Raw genomic sequence first — 25,623 nt, forward strand, 5'->3', positions numbered from 1 at the left:
AACTGCTCCCTCTGGTGACCTCTGTCACCCTGGCTCAGTTCCCCGTGGTCAGGGCGCTCAGTGTAGTAAGAAGGGCTTGCCGCCAGCTGGTGTAAGTCCAGCTTCCAGCAGCCAAGGGGCCTGATGCCAGGAGGGCAGTGCCCGAGGTGGGAGCTCTCTGGGCTGGGCTCTTTTCTGCAGGACTCAACAGCCATCCCAACCTCACCCATGAAGGGTTCCCCTCCCAGGCCCCCTGGGCAGCCTCCTCCCAGCTTTTCCCGGCAGGCACCACCAGCTTCAGAGCCTTGCGGTGGGAGCAGAAGGGGCTGGGGGGGGGGGGCGAGCTGGTGGGAACCTCTTCCGCTTCCCGAGCTCTCAGCCTCTTCCCCAGCGCGCCCAGCGGTTTGGCCCTGGTTCTTGAGCCGTCTGCTGCCCGTGCTGCCTCTGACCGACATCGTTAGCATGGGTATTTATATTTCATTAACGACATTAAGCCCAAATGGCATTAAAAGCAAAGCTAGTGATAAATAGCTTATTAATAAACAGGGTGTGCTCCGTGCTGCCTGGCCTCTCCCAGCCCCAGCGTTAACCCTTGCTGCCCTAGATAAATAGGCTTCACCCCAAAGATCATCCTCCGAGAGACGGGACCAGAAAGGTCCCGTCACGTGACCAGGAAGGTCCCATCACGTGACCACCTTCCATCTGGTTAGGCTCAGGTCCCTGTGTCTTGGAGCACATGGGGCCAACTCTAGGTCACTGGGGTTCACACAGACTAGTCAGGCACCTCAGACTTTCTAATAAAATCTCCCCTGCCCGCCTCCTCACTCATTTTTGATCCGAGGGCTTTCTAGACCACTCTAACCGGCCTTCTCTCATTTCCCGGAAGCCCAGTCCGAAAGAGAGTCTTCTATATTGTGTTTAGAGTCGTGAAGCCTGTGAAGAAGCAGCAGCCCTGTCATGGAAGCCCAACTAGTGTAGTCTGCATGCTGTGAGTGAGTGTGGTAGTCCCAGGCATTTCTGAGACATCCCACTAGGATCCATTTTACAGAGACAAAAAAAGCGTCATGGCTCAGTCGGGAAGTTTGCCTAGCACGCGTGAAGTTCTGGGTTCCGTTCCCAGCAGCATGGAAATGGGGGTGTGGTGCATACCTGTAGCCCCAGCCCTTGAGAGGTAGAAGCAGGTAGATCTCACGTTTAGTGTCATCCTCAGCTACATAGCAAGTTCCAGGCCAGCCTGGGATACCCAAAGCCATCTCGAGATGACAAAGTAGAAAGGCAAACCTGATACCCAGGATAGCAAGCTAGCATCAGCAGTTGGGGCTTGTAGCACACAGCTGCTGGGCCCCCTCCTTTGGTACCCTCTCCCCAGAGACAAGGCTTGTCATGGAGGAGGCTATCCTGGCTCCTGGACCTTAGAGATGCCAGGGCTTCGTTTAGCTAAGGCTTCTCAGTCTTTGCTTAGCCTTGCCGTTTTTTTGAGCTTCTTGCCTTTGGGACCCTGCCGCTTTTATCCGTGTGACACTCCTGTGTAGGGAGACATGCCTGCCTGCAAGAAGGTTAGTCATGCCTTCGCAAGACAGCATCCTCCTACAACTCCGAAGTACCATCTGCTATCCACGGGAGCCCTCCTGGAGGGAGGAGCAGCTAGGCCTCAGTAGTCTGGGGTTCATGTCAGCAAACATGGCTGCAGGGTTGCCCTTAACATATCTGAGCACCAGGCACAGACTCAGTCCCTTGATGCTCACGGAGCTCCAGCCTCGGTCAAAATCAATTGAACACAAGAAAAGAAGTTAGAGCCCCGCGGAGACCCTCTCAGCCCTTCACCAAACAAGGTTCTCACCGTGGGCCTGCCCATTGGGCTTGTTTTGGCCTCATCTGACTAGATTGGAAATGGAGTTTTCTTAGAGTCTTTCAGTGTAGGGAGAAAAGAAGGGAAGAGTGTAGAGGGGGAGAAGGTGAAGTTTCCACATGGTCCGACCCTGAGGACAGGGTAGCAGTCCCATCCCTACCTCCATCTAGTGAATGTGGATGGAGCCTGCAGTCTGTTAGTAAGCAGGACGCCTGCTGTCTGCCAGGGACCTGACTCTCCCAACTCATTATTTTTGGTTTTGGTTTTGGTTTTTCGAGACAGGGTTTCTCTGTGTAGCCCTGGCTGTCCTGGAACTTGCTCTTTAGACCAGGCTGGCCTCGAACTCACAGAAATCCAGCTGCCTCTGCCTCCCCAGTGCTAGACGGCCTGGCTCACCCATTTTTTTCCTATTAAGTTATGGCTGAGCACGGTTCAGCACAGCTTGGTGAGTGGCACAGTGAAGTTATGATTGTCACCCACATTCTACCTCAGCCAAGCTAGGCACACACATTCCAGCCACTGTGAGAGAACCAAAGGACAGGGGCCACTAGCTGTCAGGAGGGATAAGGGGAAAGATGGCTTTAGGACTGGCCACCGCATGTGCTAATGCAGGCTCTCTATTTTGTAGATGTATGGCTGTCCTTTCTCCACACTTGGCTCTGTTGCCCTCTTCTGCGAAATGGGCACAGTTGTTGCTTATTTGCAAGGATGTGTTCTCTAAAACACCCAAGGTAGGGCTTCACAGATACCGAACAAGAGATGGCTGCCGCCCTGACTCCCAGGAGGCCTCCTCCTTAGTTGTCTCTGACCCTTGGCCCATCTCACCATTCCCAACTCTGCAACACCCAGGACTGGGCTCCAGCTTCTGCCAGAGTTTGGCAGGTACTAGGCCAGCCCATTTAGAGCCCCATCTGTGGGACTGGCTCACCTGAGTTGCATCAATTTATAGGAGAGACGAGAGTGTCCGCACCCATTGCCTTCCCAAGGGCGGTGTCTTCTCAGTGCCAGCTGTGTTCTCCAAGGATGGGGTCTGGGCAGGGATTTGGAAGGATGTCTGATGTGAGGTTGTCCTGTTTCAATGAAATGGCATAGCCTGTCACTTGGCCTTCCCATCAGGCCCTGTCAGCTCGAAGATTGTTGAACATTTGTATCTGCCTGGCATGGATCATACAGGAGAAGCCAGGAGGTTACCCAGTTTGTCTATGTGGCCCAGAGCCACCCAGGCATATGTGACTCAAAAGAAAGAACTGTCATGATAGCCAGGAAGAGAGAGACTTCGGGAATGAGAGACAGTGCTGTGGATGACTAGGTCCACGGCTGAAGAGCTGGGCCTGTGTGTGGGGTTGATACGCAGGCCAGCCAACTTGATCTCACTCCATCACATGCAAGGGCAGTAGAAGCCTCTAACTCCCCCAGGAGGCTAAGGTGTCCAGCAACAGGTCAGCCTCGGTGAGCTGGGATGTATGTAGATAGGCAGACCCTAGGAACTGTATCAGCCTCCAGCAGTGGGCACTGACGTCCGGTTTGTGGTACATACTTTCTCAATGTCAGCCGCCATGGAAGGCATTTGAGCTGGGGAAAGCAGGAGGGGTCCTGTGGTCTTCTCTTCTGGAAGCTTCTCTTACTTTCAGTTTCTTTTTGCAACTGTTTTCTTTTCTCCTTGGGGTCTAATTAAAGACTTGGAGCCGTTTACAGCCTGTGGTTGGCTTTTTATGTGAAGCCTTGGCAATTACCCTCTGCCCTAAAATAAGTTTCGATGGAACCGGGATAGGATAGTCCTTACTTTGTTCTCACCTTAATTTTGCTCTGTGTGTGTGTGTGTGTGTGTGTATGTCTGTGTGTGTGAGTGTGTGTGTGTGTGTGTGTGTGCATGAGAGTATGTGTCTCTGTGTGTGAGAGAGTATGTCTGTGTGTGTCTCTGTGTGTGTGTGTGTGTGTGTGTGTATGAATGTGAGTGTGTGAGACAGAGGCTCACGACACCTTTCCCACTGTACCTTTCCAGTTCCTACCTCCTTGTCACTATCCCCATCTCATTCTTTGGCCAGGGCAGAGGCCTGGACAGTGGGGACAGTATGTTCTCAGCTTTGCTCTGCCTTAAGGGAGCTTTGTGACAACAGGTAGGTCATCTGTTGACTCTGTCCCAGTTTCTTCATTTGTGAGCAGGGCAGGGGTGGGCATGCCCGAGGCTCCTCTGCTCTTTGTAAGCAGATGTCTTGCCACAGCTCCACGGGGAGGGAGGAAGCCACCAGCACCAACCCCTGCACCATCCAGCCTCATGTCTCCTCTTTGCTGACACACCTTGAGTTCTAGCAGGAGCACGTGGTCAAGCTCCTAAAGCCTTTAGACCCTTTTCCACCTTAATTTGCCTAACCATTGTGTGAGCAGGCGCGGTCACCCCACTTCACAGCCAAGCCCTCTAGCCAGAGATAATTAGTGGCTTTTCTGATGCCACTTCTTAGAGGAGACAGGGCCCGGGGTTCCAAACCCAGGCCTGAGGCTTTAGGTCATTCAGAGACAAGGAAATCAGAAATGGACAAAGAGGACTGGAAAGAACTGTTTTCTTGGGGTGGAGGGTACAGCTTTGGGGAGTCAGTACCCCAGGTCTGGCAAGCAGCTGTGCGAGGTTTCTTTCTGTGAAGCCAAAGCAAATGGTGGCCTGCCAAAAACAACCAGGTCACAGCAGGCTCTGATTGCTGTGTAGAAGGTAAGGCAACTCATTCTTTGAATAGATCTAGAAATTTCTTAGATTGCTTTGGAGAGTTCCTGTGCAATACTATAGAGTGATGGGTACGTGAGTGGGGAGACGGATGGATGGAGCCTGGGGCTGAAGCTAGGCCCAAGTCTGATAACGTTATGTTACTAGGGTGCAGGGGAGGCAGGCAGTGGATAGTGGTATACACCCACCCAGAAGGGTATGGCTCTGCTGTGTGCCTGACAGCTGTTTAAATTAGAGTTGTCAGGATGGATGGCTTGTTGGCTTCCATGGCTAGAGTGAGAACATGTCACCACATACCTGCCCATAGTCTAAGAAACCTAGGTACCAGAGATCTAGGCCAGGACCATACCTTGACTCTCTCTAATATGCCTGACACCCATTTCTCTCTCTCTCTCTCTCTCTCTCTCTCTCTCTCTCTCTCTCTCTCTCTCTCTCTCTCTCTCTCACACACACACACACACACACACACACACACACACACTTCCTTTTAATTCCTTGGACATGCATAGGGACGAAATACCCTCTAAAAGCCAGAGTGGCTGTTTTTATGTGCTGGGAACAACTTTGTCTTATTTTGGGGACAGGGTAGGAGCGGGAGCCCCCAGGTATGAGGTCGGAGGCAGTTGGAATCGTGGAGGACGAGAGTGCCTGAGCTTCCAAGGACTGATTAGATGCTATGCCAAGTGTATTAAATTTTGCAGACATTTTAACAGCAATATGGTAGATGGTTGGGTGTCCCCTGAGGCGGCTGGATTTTTTATATCCTTCACAGAAGGTCAGAACCCTCTTCTGCCTGCCTCTCCCCCCTCCACCCTAAGCTCTCGGCTCCTCTCTCACTCACCCTCCCTTTCCTCAGCAATTTCCCTTGCTTTTTACTCTCTGCTTGTGGGAACCTAAAGGGCAGCTCTGGCCCCTGTCATAGAAAACATTGGGTTCCTCCTGCCCTGCTGCTGGGGGCGCTGGGGGGCTCAGGGGCTCAGGAGGGGTACAGAGGGGACTTGGCTTCTCTTTTAATGTCCCCCTACCCCTTCTCCCCCCATTTCAGAGACTGTTGTGAGACCTGCTCCCCCCTCCTCATTTTTATAGAAAAAAGGCAGGAAAAGAATCCATCTGGCATATGAATAATTGAAATGCTCAACTCTCTTCCTGTGGCTGCTGTTTGTTCTCGGCTCCCCCGGCCCCCGCCCATCCCCCTGAGCTCAGGTCTCCAAGTGGAGGACTGTGGGCATCCTTTGGAGGGGCTCCGGTGAAGCTCGAGGCTCTCCTTAACCTGGAGCCTTTACTCTGAATTGATCAGCTTGAGCGAGCCATTTGGATGTGCTGTTTCTTTCTCACTGTTTATGGGGACAACCAGCCCCTGGACAAAGTCTCCCTAAATATCAGTCAAAGTCACATGGCTCACTTGGGCCTCCAGCTTCAAGGAATAGTTTCCCTTGAAACTGCTGGACTGGCTGCTCCTGTGTCCCTGGGATCCTCTGGTTTCTACCAGGCTCTTACTTACTGTCTCTCCGCCCCGAGGAATCAGTGCACTCCTGAAACTCCAGGGTCTCCTGTTCAGGGACTTTGGCCTCTGTGGCACTTACTGGGTGCTTTCTCAGCCCCTCATCCAGGTTTCCTTAGATGCCCAAGACCACACAGTTCTCTCCACCGCCTCGGCCACCTTGGCCTAGCCAGGGCTCACCCACTTCTCCATAGCTTTACTCAGCCTTGGCAAAGCAAACCCACGAAGATAAGAGCTTCAGCTTTATTCTCTACATGTCGGGCGAGAGTATCGCAAGAGGTGGTGGGAGATCAGGCTGGGCTGGGGACATCCTGGGCTCAGGCCAGCCTGGAGCAGGCTGCCTGTCCGTTCTTGAGTTAGTACTAGGTACAGCCTTGAGCCTGGTTTCCGGGTGGAGAATTCACTGTCTCTTTAAAAGTGCTTAGAGGAAACACAAAAGAACTTCAGTGTGTTAATTCAAGATGCAGAGGGGCCTGTAGGTGACAGCTTGAGCCACTTAGTTCCCTGAAAGCCAACTTTTCCTGTCCCCTTCTCCCCTCCTGCCTTGCTGTCCCCGTTTTGCCCAGCTGTGGCTCTCCACCCTCATCCTTGATCCTTGCCTTGTGAGAAGCTGGCCCAGGCCTTATGTAGCTGTGTGAAGTGTAAGCGTGGGCTCTGTGTTTGAAAACTCAGTACTCCGCTTGTCTGTTTGGGACGTGGTGTTTATGCCCCAGATGAAGTTGTGACTGGAGCCGTGGACCCCGTGGTTATGAAGGGTTTTGCGGGAGGGGGGCGCTGGCACAGATGGCACTGCAGGGCAATGAGGGGGACCCTTACTCCTGTGCCTTCTGGGATTTGGTACATTGTTTCTCAGAAGATAAACCTCCACCCCAAGAAAGAGGGTGCACAGGAAGAGTGCCAGAACATTCTAGCCTCTTCTGGGTTTGGGGGGGATTAAAAACCTGCCTAGTCAGCAAAATATAATTCAGATGAAATTTAAATCAGGGTTGTTAATATATAGCTATAAAATATATATATATAAAATGTATAAAGTCGTTTGTAAAGACTCCTACACCTGTTATAAAAACTGCAAAATGTCTGGCATTCCAGGTCCTGGTAGGAATAATTAGATATTTATATCCAATAAAACTGGTTTGGTGGGGAAATCGTTTCCCTCCATGTGAATTCTCAGTTGAGGGTGAGTTTCGGTGGTTGGGTTGTTTTTTTTTTTTTTTTCCCTGACAATAAAACCAAAGGTTTGGCACCAGCAAATGTATTTCCCGTAAATATCTAAGTCTCTCTTTTTCCCAGCCTGAGCTCCGCTGGACGGGCCCCGTCATGCCAGCCCACTCTCCTCTCCCGTCTTTTCATACACACTGGTATCCTCTGTGCCCCAGGCTCCAGCTCCGACCCAGAACCAATGTGGGGGGTGGGGGTGTCCCAGGCATTTGGTGTTTGATACCTGTCCCTTCCAACCCAGCTTCTAGCAGGCCCAATGCTTTGATTTTGCTCTCTCCGCCCTCTCCTACTTCAAATACGTTCCTGGGATGGACGGAGCTTTATTCTTATTAGCCCAGCAAAAGCCCAATGTAGGTATTTTTCTGATTTTTATTTTTCTGATTTTTATTCAACACCTTCACTGATTTTCAATTTCTCTTCCTTGACCTCCTGTTTGTCACCTTCTCTCCCCCTCTTCCTTCCCCACCTGCCCCTCCTCTTCCCCTTCCTTCTCTCCCCTCCTCCCTCCCCCTCGTCCTTCCTCACCTCCCCCTCTTCTTTCCCCACCTACCCCTCCTCCTTCCTCACCTCCCCCTCTTCCTTCCCCTTCCTTCTCTCCCCTCCTCCCTTTCTCCCTCCCTCTTACCCCCTCCCCCTTCTCCCCTTCCTCCTCCCCCTCCTTTTCCTCCCCTCCTCCCCTCTCCCTCTTAGCTTTCTTAGCAGTGTTAGACCTCCTGGCTTACAGCCTTCAGGTTCTCCACTACGAGCAGTGAAACCCCAGAGAGTCAGTTGCATCACTGACCTGGCCCGGGGAGACCTGCCCCCACCCTGTCTGTATTCCCATCTGTTCTGCAGAGGTGAACAGATGGAGCCAGAAGGTAGCAGGGATGAGCTGTGACTGTTTTTTGTTTGTTTCTCTCCCATTATATGGATGTAGAGCTGAGGCTCTGGGTGGTGCAGATGGTTGGAGAGGGGTCAGCTTAAAGTTGCTTGTTTGCTTGTTTGTTTGTTTGTTTGTTTGTTCAAGACAGGGTTTCTTTGGCTGTCTATCCTAGAATGAGCTCTGTAAACCAGGCTGACCTCGAACTCACAGAGATCCACCTGTCTCTGCCTTCCAAGTGCTGGGATTGAAAGCACTGCCTGGCTTGGGTTCTTAACTGAGCCAGGCAGAGCAAGGCCTGGTGTTTGCCATCAGGCTGGTTCTGGCAATGGAGAAGATGCAGGACTCATTGTCATTTGATCAGTGGTGAGAGGAAAGTGGCTCACCTCTGTGAGTCTAACTGGTTGGTGATGCAGGATTGGTGCTGCTTCTGGTTTAGGGCCTCTGAGAGGGGGAGTGTAGGATCTCCTGCAGGCGTCACAGCCTCACAGCGAAAGCTGGGGAAGTGGGAGGATTTCCCAGAAGGCAAGGAGGCAGTGTCCACCATAGCCTCCAAGCGAGGATACACTCAGGTAGTTGGGACGTAGGACCTCATCTGCAGGCCCCTGTTGGTGAGAGCTGCCTTTTCCTGCCCCCCCACTCCCTCGCAGGAGAGGCCAGAACACGTTGTAGTCTTCAGAAATCTGCAGTGGCTTAACTTCACTCAGGAAGGAAAGGTTCTGAACCATGGAGGAGCTAGTCAAATATGTATGCCAGGGTAGTCAGGGCTCCAGGAGCAATTTGGCCTCCAAAAGGACTGCCCAAAGAAACAGAGAGATGGATTGCTGTGCCTCTGAAATGACTGACCTAGCCCCACTCAGTCTTTGCATTTGGGGCCAAACTGTAGTCTGGGGACTACACGGGCTAGTAGGCGGTTGTTCTGATGGAGACCATTTATATCAAAGATAAGAAGCCACAGGAGCCAGGTGGTGATGGTGCACGACTTTTATCCCAGTACTAGGGAGGCAGAGGCAGGTGGATCTCTGAGTTCAAGGCCAGCCTGGTCTACAGAGTGAGGTCCAGGACAGTCAGGGTTACACAGAGAAACTCTGTCTCAACAAAACAAAATAACAACAACAACAACAAACCAACCAACCAAATAAACAAAAGCCACCGGAAGGCTGTGTGACTAGCTTGGCCTTTTGAGGAAGCTCTGGAAAAGATCTGCTGATCCAAGGGGAGGTACTAAGCTTGAGTACAGAAAGATAGGTGGTAAGGATAGCCCTAAGGTGTAGCTCCGGCTGCTGTGCCTCCCCAGGGGCACAAGCCTCACATTCCACACCCTTCCCCCACTCCGGTACGCCCTCCCCTTGTCCTTGACAGAGGGCACTGTATGTTCATGCTAGGCATGGCCAGCAATCCCTGAGCCAGTGGGCGATGTGCCCAGCAGTGATAATCATTGCAGATAAGCTTCTGTGGTGCCCCCTGCCCAAGAGAGAGCAGGAGCCACCCAGGATGCCTCAATGGTGCAACTCTTCCTGGCCTGTAAGTTTGATGCAGCCACAAAGCTGGACCCTGGCCTGGAAGCAGAAAGATCCTGAAAGATGCCCAGATGACTTGTTCAGCGTTGTCTTTTTCCCGCCTCTTTCCTTCTTTGCCCCAAATCCTAAGCAAAATTAAGAAAGATTGAAAGATTGGAAGACAGACAGATAGACAGAAGGAAAGAAGGAAGGAAGGAAGGAAGGAAGGAAGGAAGGAAGGAAGAAAGAAAGAAAGAAAGAAAGAAAGAAAGAAAGAAAGAAAGAAAGAAAGAAAGAAAGAAAGAAAGGAGGCTGCACCCAAGCTTCCTGTTACTGGCTCCCGAAGAAACCAGTCAAATCTCCCCTTGTTGAGAACATTTTGACAGCATAAAATTGCTGCCGGAATGTGACTTTAACGAAAAGTAAAAAAAAAAAAAAAAAAAAAAAAAAAAGGGAAAAGAAAAAAAAAAAAACCTTCCTTCATGCATATGGAGTTTTTTGGAAAAAAAAATGGTATTTTAATGCTTTCTATTAAATTGGGACTAAAAGTGGTGTCTTAATTTGCATGCATTAGCATATTTGCATATAGATCACTGAAATGGTGGAAGAGAGAAGAGCCTTTAAATGAAAATTCTTTTAAAGGCACAGGCCTGCCTCCCTCTCCCTCTCCCTCTGGGATTTGTACTTGATCTTTCTCTGCACCTACAGCCCGCCTTGTGTCTTGATCGCCACGGGAATAGGTAGCTGACCGACACTCAGAGCTGTTTCACTGTGGAATTAGAGGCTGGCAAGCCCTGGTTCTTGGTCACCACAGCCCTGTGGCTTCCTAGTGTAGCCAGGACTCGAGTTGGCCTGTCCCAGAGGTGGCTGTGCGGGGAGGGGCTTGCATCTACCACCAACAGACTGTGGGCCTGGGTCCCTGGGCCTCTGCAAGCCTTTGTCCTCCCACAACTTGGGTTTTCTCCTCTCACCCTTCCTAGGCTATGTTTTGTGCTATGGGTCTACTGTAGACACGGGTGCTCCCTGAGACTTTCCTGGGCTTATAGCCTGGCTTTGTACCAAAGGAGGGGAGGGGGTAGGTGGAGTGGCCTGCTTCTGCTGGTTCTCCCTCTGCCAGCTTCCCCTTCCCACCCTCTTGACACAGAAGGCCCAGGCTGCTGTGTCTCCTTTATCGTTTAGGCCTCCAGTTGTTTAAATGTCACCTCTTCAGACTGCCTAAAGTCACCCCATATATTCCTCAGTCACTCTCTCTGTTTGCCCTCCAAGAACTTGTGTTTCGTCGATTCCGTGGTTATGGTAACGTCCCTTTTCCAGCACCCCCATCCTTGCCTGGGTTAAAGCCGGAGCTCCACGTCCATCTCCCTTAACCAATGCTTAAGACAGAGGTTGGGCATGTGGTAGGTGCCAAGTGAGTGTTTGTTGAGTAAGGGGGTCAGAACCCTTTCCAGAGCTGGGCTAGTAGTGTCCTCAGTGTCGCTGCCTGACTGTGCACAGCAGCCTCTGTGCTGTACTGTGGCCCTCTGCAGATGTCCTGAGTTCAATCCAGGAACAGGGACCTCCAGGCTACTGGGAGGCACTCTGGATGGCAGGCAGGAAGCAGGGATCTGGCCTCGGTGAGCAGCCAGAGAGGTGGCTCCTCTGCAACATGCAGCTGAGGGGAACAGTTTTGACTAATGGAGCTAAGAGTCCTCTTGTGGCAGCCCAAGGAACCCCAATCCTTACAGCCAGGTAACTCCCGCAAGCATCTTTCTTCCCGGTATGGGAATCACACTGGAACTTCAGGGCGTGCAGTCCAGAGTCCCAGCATCCTGTATGTGGATTGTGATGCTGGCCAGCTTTTGTATGGCAGCTCTATTACCCTCTGTACAGTCAGGTGAGATCTGACTCAGTTCAACGCCACCTCTGATGATTCCCTATTCTGATGGGCGGGGATTTCTGATAGGCCCCTCCAAGCTGACAGCAGCCTTGGGCTCCGTGCCCAGCCGGAGGAGGGGAGGACCCAGAGGAGGTGAAGGGGGACACCCAGGGTTGGAGAGGGGCTGTGCCTCCACCACTAATGAAAACCGGAAACCAATTGAACAGGACAAGGTGCCCAGCCAGCAGGTTGTGGGAACGAGGGGCCTAATGGATGTGGCTAGTATACGGGAGCGGATGCCCCATTGATCGTTTAGTGGCTATATTTATCCACCTTGGGTCCCTGGCCCAGCAAGCTGGATGGTACAGGGATAAATAAATGGCCGCTGAAATATTCATGAGCTGCACATGCACATCCGTGGTCAGGGGGACTGCCAAGGGCCTTTGCTTCCTTCCTTCACCCTGTTCTGCAGAAGCCTTTCAGGAAATTCCTCCCACCTGGGCCAGGTGAAGCTTGGCCCAGCCTCGCTGGGCACTCAGCCCAGCCTACCACCTTGGGAACACCTGCACGGCCTTAGCCCCTCCCACTTGGGGCCAGGCTGATCCCCTGCCTTGCTTTGTCCCTTCCCTGCCCCATAGTGATGGATTGGACATGTGCGGCCGTGGCTGCTTGCTTGACCCTGTGTGCCCTGCTGGAGCTCTACAAGGACAGACTTGTAGCTCATTTGTTCCTGTGTTTCCCACGTGGCCTGGCATGGTGCGGATTCGACCTTGAGAGAGGGCCATTGTATGTTTGGAGGGAAGCTCAGAGGTGGTTGAGTCTCAAAGCACTGCCCTTCTTAAGCACATGACTTTACATCTCAGGACTCAGTTTCCTCATCTGCAAAATAGGCTTAAGAGCGATGTGGAAGCTGGGCAGTGGTGGCACACGCCTTTAAGACCAGCACTCAAGAGGCAGAGGCAGGTGGATCTCTGTGAGTTTGAGGCCAGCCTGGACTGAAGAGAGGGTTTCAGGACAGCCAAGGCTACACAGAGAAACCCTGTCTCAAAACAAAACAAAACAAAACAACAAAACGAAAAACAAACCCAAAAACAAAACAAGCAAACAAAAAGAGCAATGGGGAATGTTGGATTGTGGACCTGGGCCTGCTGGAATTGGAAGCCAGGTGCAGTTGGCTGAGAGAAGAATTCTGGACCTGTCTAGGCTGTTGAATCAGCCTTTCCCAGGGAGGGGCCTGGAAACCGCACAGATTTACCCTGCTTCTCAGAAACTTCCTGCTCACTAGAGTTCAGATGTTCTAAGTTTGTGGCTCTCGTTACCTCTGTCTTGGTAGCGCTTGGCCACCAGCAGCTCAGTGACCTCCTCTATGCTATCCAGACTCTGAGACATTGGGCCAGGAATGTGAGAGACAGAGAATGACTCTGGAGCACTTGGCTACCAGATATTATGGTGAATCTGCCTGGCCGGGGACGGCATAGGGGCGGGCATCAGAGCCTGGCTGAATCCTGCCCAGCAATGCTCCAAGCAAGGCTGGAGATACTGCCTGTCTGCAACAGGTTGGGACCAGGCGTCAAGAGCACCAATGCGTCCTGGGTAATGGTTAGAGGCTAGCCCAGGAAGGCCTGGACACAGTGTCCTTTGGGATCTGCCTTTAACTCTTCAATTCTTCCCCCACTGAAGGAAGGTCCCTGTGGTGGAGAGGGTGCCATTGATACAGGCCAGTCGCTTGGCAAGATCTGGCTGAACTAGCACATTTTCAAGCATATGTGCCCATAGCTACCCATAACCGCAAGGCCTCTGCCTCTGGGTGCCTAGAGCTCACGCTGTCACTTTGGTGACACAGAGACCTGTGCTGCCTGCCTGTTGGGTTGCACAGGACCGGTCCTTTGGTAAGTAGATGGCCATGACTTGAAAACTGCCTGACCCCATTTAAGGAGTGAGGGTTAAACTGGCCATCTGCTGTGAGTCCCTGAGGGCTCAGAATATAGAGAGAGGAGTCTTCGAGCCTGGGTGAAGACAGAACTACTGTCCCTGGCACTCAGCGAAGAGGCGCCTGCCAGCCCACCCCCTCCCCCAGCCAAAGTTTGATCCAAACAGGAGCAAACTTTGGGGACCGCCTTGGCGCTGCATGGAGCCAGGCTGAGCCTGCGAGTGGCAGCGAGAGCAGAGGGAGGCAGCCCAGGCAGCCCTGGCGCCTGACTCCACGGTCCCAAGTCCCCTCCCTGAGCTCCCGGTCCGCGCCCGCGTTTCCAGGCGCCTCTCTAGTCAGCTCAGAATGCAGCTTGGGGCCCGTGGCGGCTCAACCTTTCCCTCTCCCAGAGCCCCGGTCTAATCAACCCCTATAATTTATGCAGAAAATATGATTTATATTTAATTTCACCACACTTGCATTGTTAATTTGAGATGTAATTAACCCGTCGCCATGACAACTAATTTTGTGATGCCGTAAATTACCGCCGTCTTTTCATCAAAATTCAGTTACTTTGGCTCCTGTGTGCAATGTACTGATGCAATTAGGTTGCTAAGGGCAACTCAAAAGTGTTCAATTTCTTTTGTGCAACTGCACTGGGATAGAAGCTCCCTTGCGTCCTCCCAGGGTCCCGTCGGCCATGGGCAGGGGAGCTGGGGGCGAGCGGCCGCCCTAGAGGAATGCTGTTGGAAAAGGCGGACTGGGTGGGCGCCTGCTGCCTCTGCTTCTCTGCCTCGCACCCGCTTCTCTCAGTAATTGTTTTTAAACAGTGGCCCCTAGATATATGCCCCAGTTCCCCGCCACAGGATCACAGGGCTGCGGAAGGGTTTCAGCGGCTCTGACTCGGGCCGCAGACTTTCCTGTCCCAGGTAGCCAGGCGGTTCACCCAGAAAGAGCCAAAGCCACCTCCCCTTTCTTCTCTCCTGGTGTCTAACTTGTTTATATAGATCTTTCCCTCTCCCTCTCTCTTTCTCTCCCTCTCTCTCTCCACTTTTTTCTTTATTTAAAACAAAAACCCTCTGTGTTGCTTTTGTCACGTTAATTCCCATTTTGCCAACACCAGGGGCCCAGGCAGACGAGTTACCAAGGAACACAAAATTTTAATTAGTGTATTTTAATCATTCAGGCTTTCCGAGCTAATCCACACGCCCTAGAGAATTCCCGAGATGCAGCTCTGCCCTGCTTTACCATTTATTGTTGAGTCTATTATAATTACTGTTAGCAGGTGGGGACTGGGAGATGTTTATTATGAGTTTTTCATCTTTAGTATAATTACCGAAAAAAACAAAATAAAAAGATGTCGTTGTATTTTGTTTCCTAGAATTCTTTTTTTTTTTTTTCCAGGGGAGGGCATGGCTGTGGGGTTTTTTGTTTTGTTTTTTTGCCTTCTTCTTTCCAGGCAGGTAGGTGAGTTAAGAGTTTTAGTGCCAGAAGACTCTTTAAGTTCAGCGCCGAGCCCTGTTCCATACGCGATAGGCCCAGGAAAGTAGAATGGCTGCCAGCTCTGATGGACATCTGCTTTCTGAGGTCCCAGCTGTTGAGAGTAAGGTCTGAGGCCAATCGGCTGAGAGTACTGGTAGACCTACTTTGTGCTGGTGACTCTCTGGGTCTGCTCTGTCTAGAGAGCTGGCCAAAGCGCACCTGTTGGAGGTGGGCCTAAAATGCTGAGCAGTTATAAACTGGCTGTTAATATTTATTAAGTGTGTAGTACGTACCAAGCCTCACATTGTCTTCTTTAGCTGCATAGTTTTGCTAAATCCCTCAGCCCCACTCTGAAGCAGATACCAGTGTCAGTCAGATCCTATTTTACGTGGGAAGGCCAAAATGCACATTCCCAAGCTAAGAAGCAGCAGCAGGGAATTTAAACCTCAGAGCCCAGGCTCCCTCTCACTACACCACAAGCAGATCTTCCAGGTCTCATCAGAGACACCTCCTCCCAGAAGCCTTCCCGGATTTCCGGAGGCTGAGGCGTGTGCTCCTCGGATAGGTAGATGCCTGGTGACTTCTCCTAGGGCCTGACTGTCAGGAGGGTGGAGAGTTCCTGCCACTATCTCTGTTGAAGCCCAGCAGCTGAGGCCTCTAGTACAGGGGCAGCTTTTAGGAAGTGTGTAGGGGTAGGTGGGTGTGCAGGTGGACCTGGTATCATGGTGCACTTGACCCACTGCAGTTCCTGGATCTCTGCATGTGAACATCCCTCTGAAATGCCACTCTTAGCAGAAGCCAGGGGCTGAGAGTTTCTGATTCCCACTGGAAAAGGTAGCTTAAGGACCTAGGTCAAGGGTAGGTCTCATCCTGGAAACTCTGTGTGATGCAAACCCTTAATTGGCTTCTTTGTCCCAAGGATGGACGAGGACACAGGCACACGTGTACACACACACACACACACACACACACACACACACACGTACACACATACATACACATACACATGCATACACACACATACACATGCATACACACCGTATGGGGATCTAGAGCTTCTCCCTTCCTTCCTTCCTTCCTTCCTTCCTTCCTTCCTTCCTTCCTTCCTTCCTTCCTTCCTCTCTCTCTCTTTCTCTCTCTCTCTTTCTCTTGTTTTCAAATAGTTTCCCCTCTAATTGATGATTTTCCAGTTTTTCTGGAAACTTGCACACCTCTGCACTAGCACCCAGGTTGGCGCTGAAGGCCTTTAACTTTCCCAGAGAGCATGGAGCAAAATGCCTTGGAGCTGGCCTCTGCTCCTTTCCAGCCTGCTTCCCCAGGGAAGGAGGGGCGGGTAATTAGCACAGCCCTGGGAAAGGGCCCAGGGCGAGCTGCTGTTACACACTGGTGGCAGGACTCCCTGTTAAGCTCTGAATTCTTGGGTGCTCCCACCCCCACTCCCACCCCCACCCCAGCTCCTTTTCACTCTTATCAGAGCAGGGTTTACCCAGCACCACCTTCCCCTGGGAGACCAGAGTGGATCAAGCCAAGAGTGGACATGGCCTACTCTCCCCAAGGTCTTTAGATATTGGCCAGCAGTGTGTAGCATCTGACCTGCCTGAGCCTATACACTCCTCAAGGTCCCCATCCTGCCAAGTGGTATATAGATTATCTCAAATCTGAAAATACTCTAAAATCTGAAACCTGAGTGCATCCATGATGCCTCACAGTCGAAGGCAGCGGCATTTAAAATATCGCTGGCCATGTAGCCCAGTTGGCAAAGCTCAGGCTCTGCATGGGTGGCACCTTGGACCTATGTCCAGCACTGCATAAACTGGCAGTAGAAGCTGGAGGGTCAGAGTTCAAGGTCATCGGCTAGCTAATGAGTTTGTGGCTAGCCTGGGCTACATGAGGCCTGGGGGGTGGAGGAAGAGGGTTAGTGAGACAGCTTATCTGGCAAAAGTGCTTGCAGCCAAACCCAAACCTAAATTAGATCCCCAAGACCCACACAGGAGAAGAAGAGAAGGTGCTGGAAAGTCTGGAACGTGTCGGCCAACTCCACACGCTCACTGTGGCATGTGCTACACTGACACTCATACAATTTTCTTTTTAATTTAGTTAGAAAAAAATTGAGACAGGATCTATGTAGCCCTGGCCGACCTGGAACTCTGTATGTAGACTAGGCAGACATGGAACTCTCTGTGTAGACCAGACTGGCCTAGAGTTCACAGAGAACTGCTTGACTCTGCCTCCCAAGTGTAAATTAAAAAAAAAAATGCCTGTAAAATAATAAACAATTTTTTTTAGAAAAATAATGCCAGGAAGGAAGAGATGAGGGGGAGAAGAGGGAAAAGGGAAGGGAGGAGGGAAGGGAGGGACGGAGGAAGGGTGGAAGAAGGGAGGGGCTGTGTGTATAAATTATGTATTAGCACAATGAGTTTCATTTAGTCTTTAGTACCCTCCTCAAGATATCTCATGATATATGTAAAATTCCTGAAGTCCAAAATCATCTAAAAATCTAGAAGTACTTTCACTTCCAAGCATTTCTGAAAAGTTTTCCACCTGCATCTCCATAGGAGATGGTGTTTTCCTCAGATGCCCCAGTGGCCTCAGCTAAGCAAGCCCTTGCCCTCAGTGGAATGAGAAAATTGTCCCTGCTGGTCCTCACTATAATCTCAGGGCATCAGTTGGCCTGGGGTGATCTATTACAGTGGCTTTCAAATGTGATGGACCCTTGGAATTATTTCTTTTCTCTCTCTCTCTCTCTCTCTCTCTCTCTCTCTCTCTCTCTCTCTCTCTCTCTCTCTTTCTCTCTCTCATATGTGTTGTGTTTGGTTTGTTTTTTTTTTTTTTTTTCATTTTTGGTTTTTCGGGACAGGGTTTCTCTGTGTAGCCTTGGCTGTCCTGGAACTCACTTTGTAGACCAGGCTGTCCTTGAACTCAGAAATCCGCCTGCCTCTGCCTCCCAAGTGCTGGGATTAAAGGCATGCACTATCACTGCTAAGCTTATTTATGTATTTATTTATTCTTGTCATGTAGCCCAGGCTAGTCTCAAACTCCTTCTATCTCAGGTTCCTGAATATTGGTATTACAGATGCGTACAACCACAGCCATTTATAGTCTTGAAAAGTAGTGAGCACAAAATCTTAATTTGTATAAATTTTTATCTATTAGTACTTATTTCATTAGAAATTAAAACTGAAATAAAAACCATTTACTTAATACTTTTAGACGTAATCATTTGAAAGCTCATTACATCGCCAGGCAGTGTTGGCCCGCTCCTTTAACCCCAGCACTCGGGAAGTAGAGACAGGCAGATCTTTGAGTTCCAGAACCACCCAGAGAAATCCTGTCTCCAAAAAAGAAACAAAAACAAAAAAAGTCTACTACATTAACATACAGAACACATATTTATAAGAATGATTAGTCTTCAAAGCAAAAGTATAGTGAGACTACCATTGCTGTCTTATATTTGTGTGTGTACATGTGTCTGTGTGTAGTATATGTATATATATGTGTTGTGTGCGCATGTGCTATGGACGTGCATGGGCGTGTCGTATGTGTGTTTATATGTGTATGTGTGTTGGTCATAGTATGTGTGCATTAACTAGTTAATTAATCATTAGGAGGCTCTCTCAATGAGCCCAAAGTTTGCTCTTTCAGCTCCGGCAGCTGGCTAGCCAGTTCTCTGTAGGTGCTGGGATCACAGTCGCGTGTAGCTGTGCCGGGCTTTTGCAGGGTTTGGGATATTTGCTTTCCTAGCAAGTGTTCTTACCCACTGAGTCATCTCCCCAGTCCCACCTTACATCTTATATGTCTGACAAGCGAAGGTGGCCAGGTTCCTCTCTGTGCTTCTAGGATCCATTGCTGTGAAGAAAGTGCTACTCTCTGCAGCAGGCAGGCACCTGGGAGGCAGAGGCAGGCGGATCTCTGAGGTTGAGGCTAACCAGGGATGCACAGAGAAATCCAAATCCAAAAATAAACAAACAAAAGCACTGTTTCATACACACACACACACACACACACACACACACACACACACACACACACACACACAGAAACGGAAGACATCTTTGCATTCTTGTAGATCTCTGTGTCTCCTTTGCTGTTTTCTTTTTCAGAGGTTCTCTGCCAGTGCGGAATCTGAAACAACAGCGACAGTGTGCTGGAGTGCTCTATTGCAGTAAAACCCACTGTTTTAAAAACCACCAATCTCACACTGTTGTAGCACAACCCACTGGTCTATCTCACACGTGGAATGACTCATCTCCCAGTTCTGAGATTCTGTAACTTTACATACGGGTCACCGAGGGATGCAGATCTGGACGGTGACACATTTCATTATGTGATATTTAAAAAAAAAAAAAAAGTCACAGCTGTTAATATCCTCTCTGATCTCATCAGAAAAGCTATTAAGTATCAGGACACCGTCAAAGTCACCAGCGATACAGGTTTTCCAAAAGCCTGGTTTTTGCTAGAAGGCTCAGAGTTTGACACTGGTGACAGTTCCTATCTGTCTCCCCCCACCCTGGAAGTGGCAACCACTTTAGGGAATGCAGTGCTCCAGTCTGACGAATCCTGGTGTCTTTCAGGGGGAAGTGGGGTCCCCATCAAGATGGCGTCTATGCTTTGGGCTCCCTCACCCTCTTATTAACTCACCCAAGCACTGGACTTGGGTGTGCAAGTAAGGTTCCCCAGATGGTAATCTTGTTCATCCCTGAGAATCTTAGGGAGAGGGCTGGGCGTGTGGCTCAGTTGGCTGAGCACTTGCCTAGCTTGCATGAAGCTCTGGGTTCGATCCCCAGCACCGCATAAACCTGCTTGGTGGTTGTCCATCTGTAGTAGGCACAAGGAGACAGGTCCACAATCATCATCTGCGTAGTGAGTTCGAGACCTGCCTGGCCTTTGGGGAGTCTGTTACAAAAAAGAATCCAAGGGTCAAGATCTTGTCCAGATTAGCAGGATTCCTAGCTTTGCCTTGGGTCCTTAAGTGACTTTGTGAAATGAAAGGGACAGGGCTGGGGGAGTGACGGGCTGCTTTTGCTGTTCCTTCTGGAAGCCCACTGTAAAGTCACGTGGTAACCACCAGTTATCATGAGAAGGGTTTTGACTTCATGGCGCCTCTGAGAACAGCTCCCTTCTGCCCTCAGTCTCCCTCTTGTCCAGGCATTAGCTTGGTGTCTGCTGTCTGACAGGACACCGTTTTGGGTTTTTTTTGTTTTGTTTGTTTTGTTTTGTTTTTTTGCCCTCACTCTGCTCTTGGATGTTCTTGGCTGATTTGGTTCAGCCTCTCTTCCCTACACCTGTCTCCTGCCTCTGAATTGCCCATCCAAAGTGAAGCTACAGGGGTGGGGATCAGGAGGAAGGGAGAAGGGCAGAGAGACATTCTAGGGGCTCTGGGCAGTGGAGAGGGTGGTCCTTAAACCTGACTGCTGTAGCCATGGCCATGGACTCTGGCAGTAGATGAAACGTTCTCCTGTGGTTATCTTGCATCCCCTCAGGGGTCAGACCTATCTTGAACTTAGGCTCCACCACCTCCTGCCTCACAGGGACTACTTTCCTATCAGACACCTGCCTCTCACTCAGGGTCCTGGAGCAAAAGGCAGGCCCTCCCCCGCCCCTTCCCTCTTCCCCCTCCTCTCTGCTCCCCCTCCCCTACTCCTTCTCTCCCTCCCCCTCCTCCTTCTTCTCCCCTTCCTCCCTCCCCCTTCTCTCCCCTCCCCCTCCCCTCCTCCTTCTTCTCCCCCTCCCTTCCTCTCCCCTCCCCCTACTCCTTCTCTCCCTCCCCCTTCTCTCCCCTCCCCCTCCTCCTTCTCTCCCTCCCCCTCCCCCTCCTCCTTCCTCTTCCCCTCCTCCCTTCCCCCTCCCTGCGGCTGGACTCATCCTCCCTCTCCTACTATCCCTTCCCCCAACCACCTCCCCCAGCATGGCGGCTTGTCCAAGTCACTGAGTTTTGTGCCTTCCGTCGGGGCACTCTGAGAATGAGAGAAAATAGCTGTCCAGTGAGGGGGATGGAGAAGTCTCTTGTTTTCACCTCTCAGTGACTGGTTTTCCCAACTTTCCCATCCCAGCTCCTGCAGAACAAAGGGCCTCTGGCCCCGTGTGCTGGGCCGGGCTCAGCAAGGGGACTCACCAGCGACTCTTTATTGAGTCTTCAAGCGCAGGCCAGGCACTCCATTAAAAAGCCATTCCCTTTTGTGCTGCCCGGCCCCCAGCTGTCCCCCCTCTCATGTGACGGTTGGTCACAGTTGTAAAACAACAACACACAGAGTTGGCAACTAACGAGGCTTTTTTTCAAGCCCAGGTCTCCATAGCAACCTCTGTCAATCACCCCTCAGGAGCGCTTTAACCTGACCAAGAGAGGGAAATAAAATAATAATAATAATAATAATAATAATAATAATAATAATAATAATAATAAAGAAGAAGAAGCAGCGACCAAGAAAGAGTTAGAAAGAGAGCAAGAGAGGCCAGTAGACAACTGGAGGGGGGTGTTCAGGAAGTTTCTAGAACACATGAAAATTTAATCAGTTAGGTGGGTCTATGACAGGAAGGGACAGTCACATTACTTCACACGTATACTTTCTGCATTGCCCTAACCTTATGAAGATTCCTAACACTGTTCTGTGGGCTGTAAAATGATGGACCATGGTTGTCTGTGGGCTGAGTCGTAAGAAGGAAGATGGTCCCATGGGCTGCTACAGGAAATGGATGGTATCACGGGCCCAAACACAGAGGTGCCCAGTTGATGGCCTCAAGCCAATAGGGACAGCCATTTGTCACTTGGCTGAAGTCCATCAGGGTGCCCAAGCCCTTCCACTGGGGATAGCCCACAGTACATGGTTGGCATAGTGCCAACGGGACCTGTGGGGGACCCCATCCTGAGTGCCATGTAGGGGAAGGCTCAGATCTACCATTGTAAGATGTTGAAGGGGAAGCCCAGTGTGGTGGGCAACAGTAGGATCCTTCATTCTTCACACGCTGCTGTGCCAGCAGATGCCCAGTTCCTGGGCACGTGGCATCATGCCCAGGGTGAGTTCAACCTTCCGCAGGTTGGCATGATGCCGGGGCATGGAAAGCCTGAGTCCTCCCCCCGCCCCCACCTTGCCCCCTGACACTCATACATGCTGTCTGGCTGCTCGCCAGGGACTCCACAGGTTCCCAGGTCTGAGCAGTCTGGGCACGGGTTGTGGGCAGCCTTGGCAGCTGCTGCCTGGTCCTTCTACTGCCTCTGATTGGGAAGAAGGCAAAGGCTGGCTTCTCGGGCCAGCCTTCACTGCTCAGTATCCAGAAATCTAGCGTGTAGACACTTTGTCTGCTTGGAAGTGGTGAGAGAGCAGAAATTCCTATCCCGGCTGCTGGCACCTTGGAGAAGGGTTTTTTTCCTCATTCTTGAAGTCAAGAGGCTCAATCTGAGGCCTACGTGGAGGGAAGGAAGAAGGTGATCTTGGAGCACAAAAACCTCCCAGAAGTGGGGAATCAAGGGGGTGTTGTTGGCTTTGAGCACTTTTGGACAGGGCTGGATCCCTAGAACCCCAAGGATAAGATGCTCGAATCTAGGTGTTGGGAGGATGGGCTTCTTTTTTTTTTTTTTTTAAAGAGTTTTATTTATTATTTTTTTTAAGATTTATTTATTTATTATATGTAAGTACACTGTACTTACACTGTAGCTGTCTTCAGACACACCAGAAGAGGGCGTCAGATTTCGTTACGGATGGTTGTGAGCCACCATGTGGTTTGCTGGGATTTGAACTCTGGACCTTTGGAAGAGCAGTCGGGTGCTCTTACCCACTGAGCCATCTCACCAGCCCCGAGGATGGACTTCTTTCTCAGACTTAAAATGTAGTGCCAAGATAGCAAAGATGCTATGACTGAGCAGATAAATGTTGAACTAGAACACTGAGTTTCAGGGTTATTATTTGCTGTACGTAAGGGCTATGATCTAGGCTCCTGTAACCGGTGACATCCTCACAGCTCTACCGCCCCTGTTTGACACCCTACCCTAGTTATTAGACTTCCCCTGCCCTGATGTGGACCCTGATGTAGGTCATTCCCTGCCTCTGCCCAGCTCACCCACTTGTCTCCTTCTGTCTGTCTGTCCATCCTCATTCCAGGCCTGTTCCCAGGCTCCCATGACTCCCCTGTCTCTCTATACTCAGACTGAATCCTTCCCCGCTCCGGCGCTATGCTCACTTCCAAAGATGAAGCAAAGACCTCTCTGGTTGACTCTTCTCATATTCCTCCGCGCTGTCCCAGCATCCACAGGGGGAAGCTGGGTGGGGACTTGACCCAGTGCCACTTCATGACATCTCTGTGGGTTCACAGCAGTTGACTTACACCCTGAGCCCACTTCTCTAAGACAACACACACACCAAGAAGATCCCTGGGCACCTCGGCACCTTCTCGTCTTCCTCTCTCCCTTCATGGAAGTCCCATGTGCCTGTTTTGGGAGCACCTCCCAGGGACTACAGTGGCCTTGGTGGGCGGGGTGGGGTGGGGTGGACCCAACTGTTTCTCTCCTTTCCTGGGTGCCCTGGGAAGCTCCTGCTAGTAAGGAATGCTAGCAATCTGCTGGTGTAGTGAGCTGGCACAGCACCCGGGCAGGGCTGTGCTGTGCCAGAGTCTAGTAAAGACATTGGCGAGAGCTGCCTTCCCCATGCCTGGAGTTTCCTCCGGCCGGCTTGGCATGCAGCCTTCAGCTCGCCTGGGGCAGAACAAGGACAAGGTGGCCTCCTCCTCAGGACCCAGAGGGCTGTGTCTCTTCCTCTGGCTCATGAGAGGGGAAACAAGATGGCAGTTAGGGTTCCGCAACAGTCTGTGGAGGGAGATACAGAGTGGGAGGGAAGGACAATGTCCGGGACTCTCGCTGCCAATCTGTGACTCCAAAACCTGGGAACAAGACCACCTCTCCCGGCCTCCTGTTTTCCCATGTAGACTGGGGTGTGAACTCCCCCTCTGCCATTTCATGACTCAAGATCTTAAAAGGCTTCATTCTGCCCTGGACATGTCAGCCTTTGCTGGGCATGGGCTTTTTTTTTTTTTTTCCTCTCCCTTTCACTAATATTAAGCCCAGGGTTCTACCACATAGCTAGATTCCTGAGTTTGTTTTGTGTTTTTGGGTGTGTGTGTGTGCATCTGTATGTGTGTGTGTGTGTGTGTGTGTGTGTGTGTGTGTGTGTGTGTGTGTGTGGTGTATCCATGTGTGTGCAGATATGCTTGCTTGTGTATATGGAGACTAGAGATCTTCTTTGGGTATCTGCCTCTATCACTCTCTACCTTATATGTGGGATATATATATATATATATATATATATATACACACACACACACACATATATATCATATTATATGTATAATATGATATATATATAATATGATGTATATGGATATATTCAATATATATAGGTATTATGCCGGCATGTATGTCTGTGTACCACATGCGTGCCTGGTGCATATGGAGGCCAGAAGAGGCCATGGAACCCCTGGAACTTGAGTTACAGAGTGTGGTGAGTCACCATGTGGATGCTAGTAATCAAACCTGGGTCCTCTGGAAGAACAGCCAGGACTCATAACCACTGAGTCATCTCTTCAGCCCCTCCATTCTACTTTTTAAGACAAAATCTCTCACTGGACTTGGAGCTTGTCCTTTTGCCTGGACTGGCTGGTTCCAAAGCCCCAGGAATCTGCCTGTTTCTGCCTCACCAGCTGGACTGTGGGCGTGCACTGCCGCAGCAGGCTTGCATATGGGAACTGGGGATCCAAACTCAGGTCCCATGTTTATAGAGTGGGCACTTGACCCACTAAGCCATCTCCCCAGCCTCTGTTGTCCAATTTACATTATTAATTAATTAATTAATTTATACTTTCTGTTTTGAAACAAGGTCCAATTCAAGTAGCCCAGGCTGACTTTAAACTCACTCTTTTTAGCCTTATAATCCTCCTGCCTCAGCTTCTTGCGTAGCCTGGAATATAATTGTACAGTAGGCTAAATAAAAGCAGTTAAGGTGGTTGTGAGAGCAACCCCCCCCCCACTCTCCCCCCAGCCATTGTGAGGGTAGTTTGAGGTGTCCGTGAGTTAACATTCGGAAAGTGTGTAACACTGTTTGGCCACAGTGAGTGTCAGCCAGCATCAGCTTGGTTACTGTTTCTGTTGCCATTTCCCAGTACACTGAGGTGAAGCTTCACTCAAGCCTTGCTTCTGAGCGACTTGGAGAATGCAGCTCCCTCTAGAGCTCACCTGTCCTTCTAGAACATTCAGCACTGCCCCCCCGCCCCCCCCCCCGCCCATGCAATTATGCTTAAACACCTACCCTACTGTCTTAACCACCCCCACCCCCCAACTCCATGGTTTCGGACCATCATTTACCTGTCCAAGATTCCAGGGCACCATCTTCCCTGGGGTTTCCTCACAAAAAGAGCTTCCCAGACTGCACCCCCAGCCGCCCCCCCCCCCAGGCCTGGAGTCTAACTGTGTATTGTAACATAGTAGCTGAATGAACTTCAGTTTCAAAGGTTAATATCAAAATCTGGAGTGGATTACCTAAAAATTACTTACAACACCATTAAAATTCTGAACTCTTTTTGTTGTGGCTGTAAATTAATTTAAAATGTCAGGTTTTTTGAGAAATCCAATAAGAGATTGAGCCAACAGAGCAATCTGCAAACTGTCTGGCAAAGAGGAAAGTGTGTCTCTTCAATCGACAAGGAAAAATATGGAGCTTAACTGGAACCATATGGCTGAGTACTTGAGAGAAGTCTGCGGAAAAAGGGAGGGGGA

At 50.6% G+C, this 25,623-nt stretch overlaps 1 protein-coding gene and 1 long non-coding RNA gene across 6 annotated transcripts in view, besides 1 other annotated feature; one reads left to right on the forward strand and one right to left on the reverse strand.

Moving 5' to 3' along the window:
- Casz1 (castor zinc finger 1) overlaps positions 1-25,623 on the forward strand; it is a 150,528-nt gene that overhangs the window by 41,911 nt on the left and 82,994 nt on the right. The window lies entirely within an intron of this gene.
- Positions 13,195-14,680: an enhancer, noted in NCBI's record as "VISTA enhancer mm1532". NCBI's record gives its function as "enhancer in: hindbrain (rhombencephalon)[5/6] | cranial nerve[3/6]" and the evidence as "EXISTENCE:transgenic organism evidence [ECO:0001131][PMID:17130149]".
- Gm42352 lies at positions 18,841-25,285 on the reverse strand. Of its 2 annotated transcripts, none has more exons than XR_003955173.1 (3): positions 25,213-25,285; positions 19,506-19,760; positions 18,841-18,989 (listed from the first exon to the last, which is right to left on the reverse strand). It is a non-coding gene; the product is annotated as a predicted gene, 42352 (long non-coding RNA). The 2 variants fall into 2 exon arrangements; XR_881582.2 differs by lacking the exon at positions 25,213-25,285 and adding an exon at positions 20,980-21,113.

Source organism: Mus musculus, chromosome 4 (assembly GCF_000001635.26).
Source record: "Mus musculus strain C57BL/6J chromosome 4, GRCm38.p6 C57BL/6J".
In the NCBI taxonomy this organism is placed as follows: domain Eukaryota; kingdom Metazoa; phylum Chordata; class Mammalia; order Rodentia; family Muridae; genus Mus; species Mus musculus.